General features: G+C 33.2%; 1 protein-coding gene and 1 long non-coding RNA gene across 9 annotated transcripts in view; both read right to left on the bottom strand.

Annotated features, from left to right (window-relative positions):
* Window positions 1-14,800, bottom strand: part of asic2 (acid-sensing (proton-gated) ion channel 2) — an 814,368-nt gene that overhangs the window by 172,819 nt on the left and 626,749 nt on the right.
* Window positions 10,612-12,420, bottom strand: LOC137490687 (uncharacterized). Of its 2 annotated transcripts, XR_012401360.1 has the most exons (3): window positions 12,323-12,420; window positions 11,679-11,726; window positions 10,612-10,996 (listed from the first exon to the last, which is right to left on the bottom strand). It is a non-coding gene; the product is annotated as an uncharacterized lncRNA (long non-coding RNA). The 2 variants fall into 2 exon arrangements; XR_011010601.2 differs by having other exon boundaries at window positions 11,679-12,420.

The raw sequence follows: 14,800 nt of genomic DNA, 5'->3' as shown, positions 1-14,800 counted from the left end.
GTGATTTAGCCGGTTATTTATATGCTGCTCCGGCTGCTAATTGGCCCTTAATTAGAGTCAGATCCCTGTTGAAACTATCCATTTACATCCATGTGTGTGCGTGGAAGTGTGTGTCCAAAGGGACTAATGTAGCCAGAAGCAACAGCTAACTGTCCTTCACAGGATTTTTTGTCATTACCACTCTCAGGGAGGCATGTCTTTCATAAAAGCCAGAAAAGCTCGAGGGAAATTGTAAGTCATTACCTTAGATATGTGTGTGCGTGTGTGTGCAAATGTCATTCGACAAGGATGTGTGTGGCGTTATGTTCAAAAGCATGTACATCCAGAGGGTGGTATTTTTTATGTGTGCCAGAAAAAGCTTTACTGCACAGTACAATTTTTATTCTGGAAACCTGTGGATTAAATACATTTAGGTGATATTTTTATAGTCCTGCAGTGATGGTGTTCTCCGCGGGTCTCCCGGGTCCACCCTATGTGGTGACTTCCATCAAACATCATTTCCTTATTGACCTTAAAAGGCCAAAAGGGGAGATGGGGAGAGAATAAAAAGCAGTTGATGCGAAGAACAGATAAACCTCAATGACACTCTAAAAAGCCCTTCCTGCAATCAAAATCTGAGAACAATCAGCGTCAAAAGGTTTGATTGCATGGCGTGAAGGCTCACTGTGTCAGAATATAAATCGCTTGCTGGGAAAGGTCTTTTCACTATGTCTTTAAAGCTTTATTTATGACGGAAAACTGCTTTTACGGTGTGGCCATTAAATAACAGTTGGTTTCTCTGGGTTTAACAATCATTTTTGAGTAAAAAGCATAACTGTTGTTTTAAGCGCTGTAAGATTTCAGCGGCGATTTTGTCATCTGAGACAAATTGGAAAATCCTAAAAGATTCCTGAAATCCTGGGCTAAAATCTTTAAAATATGTATATATATTTTTTTAATCGTTGGTTTGTCATGTTCACTGACAGCCTCTTAGTGGCCGTTGCGATCAGATTTTTCCTCCGATGAAGTTCTGGCAATGTCAGAAGATTTCAGACACTTTCCTGCAGTGTGACAACAGCTGCAATGAGCGTCATTCCAAGAACCAATGGGAGCTCCGAATTTGAGGATGCAATTCATGCGACAATTCAAATGATCATGGGGAAATGTCAAAACAGTTTTTTTTCTACCTGGTTTTATAATTGAGACACGCTACAGATTGTTTACATTTGCTGTGAGGAATCATTTTAGAACACGGGATAGTGAAAGTGTCACGGGTGGATGACGTCAAACTATAGGGCGTATACTTTTCGTGTTTGGCGCATCATCGGTGTTGTTCAGTCAGACATTATGTTGGCTGAGATCTTACAGTGTGACATGGGAGCCATGTTCCTGCAAGCTGACATGCTACAATCACTCAGGATTATAAAAAAAATTGTACAGTTTGAGCCGGCCTTTAATCTGCAAACTATTAATAAGATTTGTTTCAAATTATAAATGTAGTGTTATATATAATAAGTGATTCATTCCGCTGTGGCGACCTCTAAAATCAGCCTCATGAGGAAACATAATTATTTTTTGATTTGTCATTTAAGTTATGCATTCGTATGAGTTAAGTCATACAAAAATGTGCAATTTTAAAAAGGTGTTTTTTTAAAGTTTTTAAGACAGCTATTTAAAAATTTGTTGTGATTATTTTGGAGATTCGAACTCCAGGGCATCTTTATAAAAGCTAACAAACAATTTTTGGTCTAATTAATATATTTGTCTAAAAGCAAATTTCAAACATTTTCAAGTGTTAATGCTGATAAATTTGCTGGCTTTTTTTTTCTGACTGAACTATTGAACATCTTTTTTAATTGCTGTTGCTACTTAGGAAACAATAAAAAAAAATATTTACATAAACATATACAATTGTGTGTTTTACTCAATTTAAACTGGTCAGTTGTCATGGTAACAAGACTATGTTAAGCTCTGTCAAGCACTTGTAATAATTAAGAAACTATACTGTGCACATTTTAGGTACGCTTGTATCCATGCATGTATGCATGTATTTTTTCTGTGATATGTTATGTGATGGGCAGCACAATTGTCTTGATACCTCAGGCTGTTGTCATTCACTTTGCAGATCTCTTGCATGCCCCAATACGGAATGTAACCCCAAATCAGGATTTTTCCTTCACCAAACTTGACTGATTTCAGTATGCACGTATGTATGTATGTATGTATGTATGTATGTATGTATGTATGTATTTATTTATTTATTTATTTATTTAAACTTTTATTGCAAGCCTGCAATAAAAGAGATCAGTAAAAATACTGAATAAACTGGTTTGCACATATTAGTTATCTAGTGGTGCGGACAAGCGAATTCTGCACCCTAGGTAAAGACAGTGTTTGGTCCCCATGCATGCGGGGGGTACTCAAATAAATAGACCACTGACACATAGAGAAACAGCAATTTCCTGCTTCATCGCTTTCCATCTTTCTCTCACTGTGTCCCCTTCTCTTGAAGCACATCCACTCCGAGCTTCCATGTATGAAATATTAACATGAAGGCTGGATCAGAGTCCACATTTAAGGTCACAGACACAGCGATTTAAACACATGCGCACGAAGAAAGATGTAAACAGTGATAGAACTCAATTTGGGAAAGGGTTTAAGCTTGAAATACACTGCTTTCACTGCATTTTAATGAAACACATGCTTATACAATTAACATATAAAATAACAAGTCTTATCATTCAATACATTTCTGTTTGAATTTCAATGTACGTTATGTACATATTATGTATACTTTATATAATAATAATAATAATAATAATAATAATAATTATAATAATAATAATAATAATAATAATATTTTGCAATGTTGTCAGAATTTTAAAAATATTTGTTTTATTAATTGAGCTATTTATGTCACATTCATCTATCATTAAAACATTTAATTAAAATAATTATCTTGTTCCTCTAATATCAAAAAGCATTTAGAACAACAATTTATGAATTAAGAAATATGTTTATATAACTGTAATAAATAAACAGTACATAATAAATAACTGTTAAACAATTGAAGTTAATGGATAAATGAATGATCAACAAACTAACCAGCCAACCATCTAACCATCCAACAAACGAATCAACGAAAGAACCAACCAACAAACGAATAATTGAATGGCAAATGAACGGCAAAGGATTTAGGTTTTTCACAGTTTCAAATTAAAAAAAGAAAAAAAAGAACTCAATGATATTAAATATTACTACAATGTATGGTAACTTTTTTCAATGTTGATATATTTCAAGCACCAGAATCGCAGTACAGCAACTGCAAACCTTAAGACACCGTACTATTTTCATATTTTTACAGAAAAGTTCTGTTTCTTGTAACTACTATTTACTTATTTTATTCATTACATAAATTGTGTAATTACTAGGTACAATCCTTAAGCCTACCCATGAACTTATGCACTTGCAGCATAGTCCAATTCTTTCTTACGTATGGGCATAAGTAGACTATAAATCTACAGTGCTCAGCATATATAAGTACAGCCCTCACAAATCTCTCATTTAAATTAACATTTTCTATAGGATGATTTACACTATTATATTTTATATTTGTGTGTAAACGTTAGATTAATCTGTACTGAAGCCAAATCTGGAACTTATCTAACAAAATAACTTACTATAATGGTTCAAAAATGAGTAGTCCAAAGTTGTAGGCAATAATATAAAATAACATTTTAAAAATAGCAATTTCTAAAGTTGTTCTGTGACTAAAATATTGTTTTAATAAATATATCTGTTTAATTAATCTGTTTTGTTCAAATGCACCAATATTTATTACCTGTATTCACTGAATAAATGGGGTGTACTCAATTATGCTGAGCACTGTACATACTGTAAACTAAAATGCAAACAAAATGTGTCGCATATGCTGCATACAGATTACAAACAACAACACAGTATTTGAGTTTAATATCTGTACTGTGTAGTATAAAATTAAAAGAAGCAAAAGTTTGCAAATAATAACAATAATGAACATAAAAACATGAGAAAAGAGGTTTTCTTGTCACATACAACAAACATCTTACTGAAATAAAGTTCTTGCTCTGATTACAGGAACAGGAAAAAAATGCACATACCGAGGAGTCTAAATACAGTTATTTGACGCTTCCATTTAAATGTATAAAAAAAGAAATAAAGGAAGAATGTGCCCACACTTTCAGAAAAGGTCAGCAAACCCAAATCATCTTCTTGCCTTACAGATTGAATAAGAGAGATGTAGAGGGGAACGGAAAAAAAATGTGATCTCCAGCATCAGCTACTGAAATAACATTTCTGATTTCCCCTGAGCATTACAATCCCCAAATCATTGTCTATCTTTCATACATACACCAGTGCAAACAATAAAGAGATGTGGAGCACATATACCATACAGCAGTCTCAGGGTACACGTGTCAAAGAAATCATGATCACAGTACAATTTATTAGATGGGTCTGCAACATGATCATATCATTCCATTCAAGCTGTCTATAACTTCACTTTCTCTGTTGAGACTAACCCACATAATAGCTTCAATCGGATTAGTGATTATGGGTCAACTGACAGAAGGAAAAAAAAAAACAGATCTGAGATATAAATGCTTTGTGTGTGGGTCTATACAATTCCCTACTGCATAGGCCAACTCACACCCCACAGCCAACAAACACCCACAAACAAGTTGGCTGTTGTATTTAGACTGTTGTGGTAAAAAATTACTGCCATGTTTACACTGTTCCAACAATTGCCAAATATTGGCACTATTAAATATTATCCATATTAAATTGCTAAATAATTAAGTAATTAATTAAACAATCCTACTCAGGGCTAAACATATATTCAGCATATGTGAAGCCTATCTGGTCAGATTAATTCTGGGTTTGTTGGCGTTTGTAGGAAAATCATATAACACTGCTCAGATCCAACAATCTGACAAACACAGATTCAACATGTTCAGTTGGGTGAAGACACTCTGACCTATGACAAACCTACACTGATTAAATTAATTATTAATGTTATGTGAGAGAGACGCTGACAAAGGAGTGCGGTTCCTAATGCAGGGTTTATTATGAGAATGTTCAGGCAAGCAATGGTCAACACAGGCAAACAGATGTATAGGAGACATATTGAGAGTTGTGGTCAGTATACAGGTGGATGGTCAAAAGGCAGGCATCAGACAGGAATAAACAATACAACAAAGCAAGGGTCTAACACGGCAAGTCAAGACAAGGAATATGTGTCGTAATGTTCACAAACATAAACAAGACTCAGCACTGATATGAGTGTGTGTGCTGCTTAAATAGTCTGTGTAATCAAATTATCCTCTGGCTGTGTGTGTTTAATCAATAGAGCCAGGAACAGATGCATGTGAGCGGTGCATGACTGGATATATAGTTATTTAGTGTGGTGTGCATAGTTCTCCAGCAATACCAGTATACCAATGATCTGCAAGAATTAGATCGCTGGTTGTGACAATTAAATTACCATGCGAGCCAATTGTTGGTGCATTCTGAACGCGGCAGTATTTTTTTGCAGCATACTAAATATAACAGCCAACCTGTTTGTTGGAGTTTGTTTGTGGAGTGTGAATTGGCATGTTAAGGCGTAGTTCACCTAAAATTTAAAATTGACTCACTATTTACTACCCTCAAATGGTTGCAAACTATTATGAGTTTCTTTCTTTGGTCACACTTTATTTTGATGGTCGGTTTGTTGAATTTAAATTACCAACTAATTTTCATTATATTATAAGTAGACTGTTAGGTTGGGGTTAGTGTAAGTTGACATGTACTTGCAAAGTTTTTATAGTCTGTAGAAGGAGCAGTATCAACAGATTATAAGCAGACAGTCTACTAATACTCAAAGGGACCATCAAAACAAATTGTTCCCCTTTCTTCTGTTGATTGCCAAAGACAATACTCTAAAGAGAGCTGCAAATCTATAAGCATTGACTTGGAAAATAGCTAATACTCTGAAAGCCAATGAATACAGATTTCCAACATTTTTCTAATTATCTTCTTTTGTATTTAACAGAAAAAAGAAACGCATACAAGTTTGTAACAAATAAAGAGTGAGCAAATGATTTTTTTTTCTTGAGTGAACTATCCCTTTAAGAGTCTAGAAGCCCATTGAAAACTCATCTGCACTTGATGGAGGACTATAAACCGCACAGAAGCGCTTAGTGGCCACAATCTGTAGCTCCTGATGGACAGCTTGGTCAAACTATTGCTGAACTGAGTTAAACTGGTGACAGAGTGCTAGCATAGCTAAACCGCAGCCTGCAGCGCATTTCAATCATAGAGTTAAACTCCACTCAGAAAACCGCCAGTCTGTCATTCTGTCTGCAGATCTTTTAAAGGTTTAAAAAGTGTATAATCGGCCTTCCCCCGTTGCTCTTGCTTATGGGGTAAACATTTAAGACTGACATCCTGACATTTGTTTTGTCGTAGATAAGAACGCTGAGATATTACCCGGCACATCCTCAGTGCTGCTGTGCTGCTTGAGCCCCAGTTTATTGATCAACATTAGGTTTTAGTTTTGCATGGTTGTTTTAGAATCTGAATGTTTCTTCTTCAAGGGTTTTGCTGTTTTATCTTGCACTTGATTAATCGCTCTAATTTAAACCAAGTCTAATCACGTTATATCTGTGTTTGCACCTTTATAAGGGGTTTTCCCTTTGCTGCTGTTGATACAAAGAACAAGAAAATAAGTAACTTATTGGTCTTATTAAGGAACAAGAAAATTGGTAGCAAGAAAATTAGACAGACAACAGTGCTAATGAAACCAGTCAGTGCAATTCAAAAGGAATTCTACAGAAATAGGTTTTAGTTTTTACTTATGATTAAACAATATGTATTTTTTCCAATAAAATATCCAAAAACAACTTGAACAGTGTTATATATTTTGCTGTCTTACTTACTGTATGTACTTATATTACTGCACTTGTTTTAAAGAATTTGATTCTTTATCTCATTTGTTTTGTGAACTAGTGAAATGGACCATGTCTTGTAACGCCATGCTGATTATTCATATTTATTCATAGCGCTTTTACAATGTAGATTGTGTCAAAGCAGCGTAACATGTTTTAGTAAACTGAAAATGTGTCAGTCCAGTTCAGTTTAGTTTAGGTCAGTTCTGTGTGATTTAAATTTCACTGCTAAAAGTCCAAACACTAAAGAGCAAATCTATCAATGAGAAAATATATCAACTTCACAAGTCCCAAATCAAGCAAGCCAGTGGCGATCATGCACCCTTGATTTACAGTTTGGTTTTATAGAATACTGGGCAAAAACAAAGATACTTCAACATGTTGTGTATTAGATTAGAACACATATAGCAGCTTTATATCAGAACCGTAAAGTGTGATTAGTACCCATGTGATTACGACTGGAGGACCCAGAAACAGTCGACACTGGAATAATAAAAGATCTGCTTCTATTTGTGCTGCTTGTGCTCATCTTTCATCAGCAATTACTTTACAGTCTCATTTGACTTCAATGGCTTTCAGCTTTACTGAACTTAATCTTACCATGATGATAAATGTTGAATACTTCATGATTTATGAAGGATATTTGCATTTATATCGGATATTTGTATATCTTTAAATGATTTTAATATAGCTTAGGCTATTTTATCTAGATCTATGAGATTGTGTTGAGCCTACAAAAATGGACATGTAATTTGTAAAATTGATGTCTTTTTATTTTATTCTTATGTGAATACAAATGTACACCTTTTCATTATCTCTAAAATAAATCTCCCACTGGCTCGACAATAAAAAATTGGTTGTTTCTTGTGCCACTTGGTAAATATTGCGTGAATCACAATTTTTTCTTTTTTTGCTGCTGTGGCATTACACGTGACCACACGTGACAAATTGCCGCACTGCGCGTGATCGCGCGTTTTCAGTGGCAATGTCTGTAATAAACACAACAATTCCCATGATTTCACACTCAGTCATCTTTGTTTACTGTATAGAGAATATGTGCCCTTAAGTGTGTTTGGTTAAATTACTTGAACTTCCTAAAGGGACAGTTCAACTAAAGCCCAACTTAGACCACATTAACAATTGAAGCAAATGCAAACAAACAGCATTTCACTGCACAGACACACGTAACAAGTGAAGATTTAGCATGTTCAGTCAGTAAAATTGAAGTCAGAAATATATTATCACACACTAATCTGACAAAACCCAGGCAAAGTCTGTTGCCTACTGTTGGCATCACTTCATGCAATGTCAAATTGCCTTAATAAAGAAACTGTGTCATCATTCACTCACCCTCATCTTGTATCAAACCAGCTTTAATTCTTTCTGTCTTTTGAGGAATACTTAAGTCGGAGTACTTAAGCTGCATTTTACAATCTTGTTTTATGTTGGTGTGATATATTTTGTTGGAAACAGTAGTAAGGCCTGACATTTCATAATGAGTGGACCCTACAAAAATTAATGTAATACTAAATTCAAACTAAAGTACATACATTTACAATAAATGCAATAAAAATGAGAAATTTAGATTCACAATAACATTTAAAGTTTTGGCAAACATAAAGCCAATGCTGAAGTTGAAAAAAAAAGTAATTTAAAAATCAAACTGACTGGAAAATGTGATGATTAAAAACAGATTGTATTGTGTTCATCATTGTATTGTGTCATATAGTACATTGTTAAAAGGCAGAATACAACAAGGATACCTGTTTCAGGTAGAGACCAAATATTACCTGCACAATATATACATGCAGTTTGCTGGACACATTTTGTAACACCTCACCAACAGTTTGTAAACCATAGTCTAGGAATCCAAACCAGACTAAAGATAACCTGATGCAATGCAATGGGTAGATCTGTGATAACGGATTCCTGTGAGATCACTTTAGATATCCAGGATCTGTGATTCATGATAATGATGATGACACAATGTTTTTCAATTGTATTCATAAAATGTCAGAATGTTTGGCCCAAAAATACATAAACGAATCAATGAATGAAATAATAAATGAATGAATGAATGAATGAAAGAAAGAATGAACGAATGAAAGAAAGAATTAATGAATGAATGAATGAATGAATGAATGAATGAATCAATCAATCAATCAATCAATCAATCAATCAATCAATCAATCAATCAATCAATCAATCAATCAATCAATCAATAACCAACCAACAAAAATACATTAATTAAACAAATAATAATAATAATAATAATAATAATAATGGATTACTCAGTGTTTGCTTATTCTCCCCGTGTTTGAGTGGGTTTCCTCTGGGTGCTTCGGTTTCCCCCACAGTCCAAAGACATGCACTATAGGCGAATTAAATAAACTAAATTGGCCGTAATGTATGTGTGTGAACAAGTGTGTATGACTTTTTTGCAGTACTGGGTTGCAGCTGGAAGGGCATGTGTAAAACATATGCTGGATAAGTTGGCAGTTCATTCTGCGGTGACGACCACTGATGAATAAAGGAACTAAGCTGAAGGAAAATGAATGATTGAATAAATAAGGGAAATCTCCAAAAATTCTGGGTGTTAGGTATAAAGTTTAGGGGCGATAAGTAAATACTATTTTACATCAAGAGCGTGCTTGGATAGGAATGATTGCTCAGACTGTTCTTAAATTTACCATAGAAGTACACAATTGGAAGCTCAGCAGTTGCTAAAATAATTATTTATTTTTTGAAAATTGATTTGAAACAAAAATGTAACCTAAACATTCCCACACTAACAAAGAAAAAAAAAAAAAAAAACAGCTCTCAGTCTCGCCCAAACCATTTCCATTATGCACTGCAACTTGTGTTGTGTGAGATAAATATCAAACAGCAATTGAAAGGAAGGAAGGAAACATCCCTAACTCCAACTATATGGACTGTTTATCAGCTCGGCCCACATAATAGCACAGCACATGCAAGCTGAGAACAGGTGCATTTAAGATTTGATCCTAATTACACAGCCATTATTAAACTAAACTAGGAGAACCAGTAAGGAGTCTATTAATTCTGCACAAAATTACAAACAGTGCTGCAAGATCCAGTAAGCATTTGAACTTGGCACAGTATTCTATTACAAGAACTGAATGTCCATGTGATTTAAACTACTTTGAAGCTTGACCAAAAAAGAAGCTGACTTTCTTAACAGTACACTGTAAAAAATGTTACCTAGATCTAACTTATAAAAAGTGAGGCAAGTGGTTGCATCGGACGTTTTAGGTTGATTCAACTTCCAGCCTTTTTTAAGTATTTTAAACACTAAAACATTGCTTAAAACAAATGCAATAAAATTAAGTTGAGCCAACTAATATTTCTAAAATTACTCAAATCAGATAAACTTACTTTTTTTGTTAAACTTAACTTACTTATACATTGCTATATGTTGACTGTACTTATTTTAATTAAGTATTATGAACTTAATTATCTAAATAAAATTAACCATGCATATTTGATTTAAAATTAATTCAATTAACTTCTGGCTGTAACCTTAGAAAATAAATCTTCGTTTCTATATTGTAAGCACAATATACACTAGTAAAAACAGATAAACAGACTTTCCTGTCAATAACAATTAAATAAGAATGGGAAGATGGATTAAAGACCATAACATGTATTCAATATCAATCAATGTTCCTTTTAATAGTGACTACAAAATAGGCCATTAATGTGGCTACACGTACACAATACATAAATAAAAACATTAATAATACCAGATCCTATTAAGAAATCATCTAAGGCAACTCAGTGAGGAGATTTGCATATTTTGATGAAGATTTAGGATGCATAATGTCCAGCCCCACAAAGAGTCTCTGATATATCTCAAATGTATACAGTTTTGATGGATACTTGTCGAGGACATCGGTAAGTCCAAACAGGAACCATCATGCATTTGACAGGTTTGGCAAACCTCTGACAGTCCTATGATAATCCAAACTGTGTTGGGCTGATGGCAAATTTTTCTTGTGGGCAGCCGCATGCACCTCTGATTCCTCACAACTCTATTGGTAGAGACAAAAAGAAACAGGAGTTTAGGTTGATACCAAACAACATTAAATAGCTAAATACTGAATAGGAAATAACTACAAGTGAAGTTACAAAAGTGCAGTGAGAATGATGCATGGATGAAACACCTTAGTTTATCAGTTAAAAATTACCTTAGTAAGTTACCTTTAGTAAGTTTGGCAACTTATAAAGCATAAGAATGTGCATGCAATTTAGATAGTAAAACTGTTTGAAAATGGCTATATGAAAATTATAGAATACAAATTCTATAATTTAATCGTCATCTTCATTTTGCACCAAACTTTGCACGTCATAATACAAATTCTATTAAATAAATAAATAAATACATTGCCATTTTACAAATTACATTAAGGTTTACATTAATTTTTTGCTAAAGCTACATTTAATTGACTTTTTCTTCAAATTTAATGTGACTGGCAAATGACAGTTCAGTGATTTAGTGTTATCAGTTAGCTTTATTGAAAGACTGACAGATAATAAGAAACTGCATTAGGATATTTTTTTTTTTTACTGTTTTTACTGTTGCACACATAAAAAAAATCTTCAGATATCAAATGTAGGTTAATTCTATGGAGCCCACTATTGTTTGCAATTTTACCAATGTTTTACTTACCTGCAAATAATTATAGCTGTAATTGTATCTAATGTTTTTCTTACCTGGATGTGAAGTTTGAAGATCCACAGGTAACAAAATCACTTTGGTATCTAAAGACCAAGAACATGCATTTTAGAATGAGGTGCATACAGTTTAAATGGTTCTGTAAACATCAGTAAATGTAATTTAAGTTAAAATAAATTGTAAATCTGTAATTTATTCACTATGCAGCATTAAAAAAAACTTATGGAATAAATCTCTAAAACACAAACTTTAAGTTATACTTTCTCTTACGTTAAACACAAACTACTTAACTGTTGCATATGTTTCTGCATTTAATATCCATCCTTAATGTGCTGCTATAACTTAGGTGAGCTAACTTTAGCTAAGTTAGCGCTAACAAACTGAACCCCCACAGCCCGACCGCCCACCAGTGACCTTGTTAATCGGTTCTGTAACGTTAGTTATACCTACTATTTGTTTTAAAACTACTTTCACTATTTTTCTCAATAATATCACTTTTAATCGTTAGCATAAACTAGCGTTGGTTAGCGTTAGCCAACTTAGCTTTCCATGTGAGAGCAGTCTAACTGTTAACATACCTAAGGCTACAGTACAATTTACAAAGCTAAAACCTCACCTGCCTAGCGAAGACAGCAGTTTTGCATGACTTTACAATTATCATTCGGCTACATTTGCAACTTACCGTGTTAATCAGATCCGCTGCTGGGAGCAGTTAATGTCGACCATTGCAGAAGCTGCGTCTGCCTGCTAAATCCCGGGCAATGAAAAAGGAGTCACGCCAAACTATTAAAATCACGTTTTATGAACACCTGCCCACATCGACAGCTGCTCTAATAAATTGTCTGTGTCAACTCACTTTTATAACATTTATTCTACACAATAACCACGTACAAAAATCTACTCAAATAAATTGCATTAGTTTTATTCAAAATATACAGTTATATAAAAACTGATATATTTTAAGTAAAGAGGAAGCAAATTTAATTTTTTTGGTATAAAACAAATAAAATTAACTAGATTGCAATTATTTAAAGTAGATAGAACCAACTTTGTGAGTGTAGCACTTTTTACAGTGTACTGGTGAAAAACAGGCAATAGATGATCATAAAAATATGGTTTTAATTCACAGATCATCCAGATTTTTCATGGATTTACTGCGGTAGATCTAAACAACAACACCAACAACAGCAACGACAACAACAGCAGCAACAACAACAACAACAACAACAACAACAACAACAACAACAACAATAATAATAATAATAATAATAATAATAATAATCAACATCTTAACCCAAAACATTGTTTCACTTTTGAAACAATTTTGCAATATAAGTAGTAACTGCATTTTAAATACCTTATTTATAAAAACTGTGCCACAATGAAAGAAGGAAAGAAAGAAAGAAAGAAAGAAAGAAAGAAAGAAAGAAAGAAAGAAAGAAAAAGTAAGAAAAAGAAAGAAAGAAAGAAAGAAAGAATGAATGAATGAATGAATGAATGAATGAATGAATGAATGAATGAATGAATAAATGAATGAAGACTCCAGTGTTTTTAGAAAGAGTTCTGTATGTATTATACATATAGACCATTTTAATGTGCTGTTGTCACTGGCCCATGAACATTTCCCGCTTGCTATCAAACTATTTCATAACTCTATGAAGAGGTGATTCAATCATAACTTAATGTTAAAACAGCTGTCATAGCATTATTTATCAATATATGGCTCTTTTTGGTTTCATGGAAGCTTTAGAATGAAAAATGTAAAACAGGAAATACGTTGGCACCATTGTTTTTGTTTACATCCTTCAAAATGTTCTATATGTACATGCATATCTACATGAGAAGTGTCAGTAAAGTCAATGTTAATCTGATTAGAAAAATATGACAATACCGTTTAAAATGTTTCCTCTCTAAATAAATACTGTATGTATACATTTGGTCACACTTTACAATAAGGTTCATTGGTTAACGCATTTACCAACATGCACTACATATGAACAATGCTTGTTCAGCATTTTTAAATCATAATTAAATCTTTACTAATGCATTATTAACATCCAAATGCATGCTTGTTAACATTAGTTAATGCACAGTGAGTTAACAAACTAACAATGAACAACTGTGTAGGGGTAATTTATAGTTTTAACCAAAAGAATGACCAGTCTGTCAGATGAAGAAGAGCTGGAGTCAGAAAGTCAAATAAATAAATAAAGTTTACTAAAGATAGTTTGCAGTTTCATCAACAGAAGCCAGCTTCAACACTCACAATGAGTTCCTAGGTCGCTCTGACAGTAGCATGCATGAATCCTTCAACTGTATTTTGATTAACTAACATCAACTAACATGAAAAATACTGTAATACATGTATTGTTCATTGTTTGTTCATGTTAGTAAATGCATTACCTAACATTGACTAAAACTACCTTATTGTAAAGTGCTACCATACATTAAAATCTGTATCTTAAGTCAAAACATTGATTTACTGCTGAAACAACTGTGCAATATACTGTATGTAGTAACTTTGCATACAGTTGAAGTCAGAATAATTAGCCTTCCTTTGAATTTTTTGTTCTTTTTTAAATATGTCATATGATGTTTTCACAGTATGTCTGATAATATTTTTTTTCTTCTGGAGGAAGTCTTATTTGTTTTATTTCGGCTAGAATAAAAGCAGATTTAATAAAAAATAAAAAATAAATAAAAACATTTTAAGGTCAAAATTATTAGCCACTTTAAGCTATTTTTTTCAGTTAGTCTACAGAACAAACCATACAATACAATAAATTGCCTAATTACCCTAAACTGCCGAGTTAACCTAATTAACCTAGTAAAGCCTTTAAATGTCACTATAAGCTGTATAGAGGTGTCTTGAAAAATATCTAGTCAAATATTATGTACTGCTATCATGGCAAAGATAAAATAAATCATTTATTAAAAATTAGTTATTAAAACTATATGTTTATAAATGTGCTGAAAAAAAATCTTCTCCCCATTAAACAGTAATTGGGGGAAAAAATAAACAGGGGGGGCTAATAATTCTGACTTCAACTGTATACTGTATATAGGGTAATTTCTGAAAACATTGTGCCACAATTTGAACCAACCAACCAACCAACCTTTCGTTTATTCATTCAACTTTTTGTTTTTAGATTTTAAACCC

This window comes from Danio rerio, chromosome 3, assembly GCF_049306965.1.
Source record: "Danio rerio strain Tuebingen ecotype United States chromosome 3, GRCz12tu, whole genome shotgun sequence".
NCBI classification, from domain to species: domain Eukaryota; kingdom Metazoa; phylum Chordata; class Actinopteri; order Cypriniformes; family Danionidae; genus Danio; species Danio rerio.
Note: the sequence above shows the minus strand (reverse complement) of the source record. Positions and strands in the feature narration are given on the sequence as shown.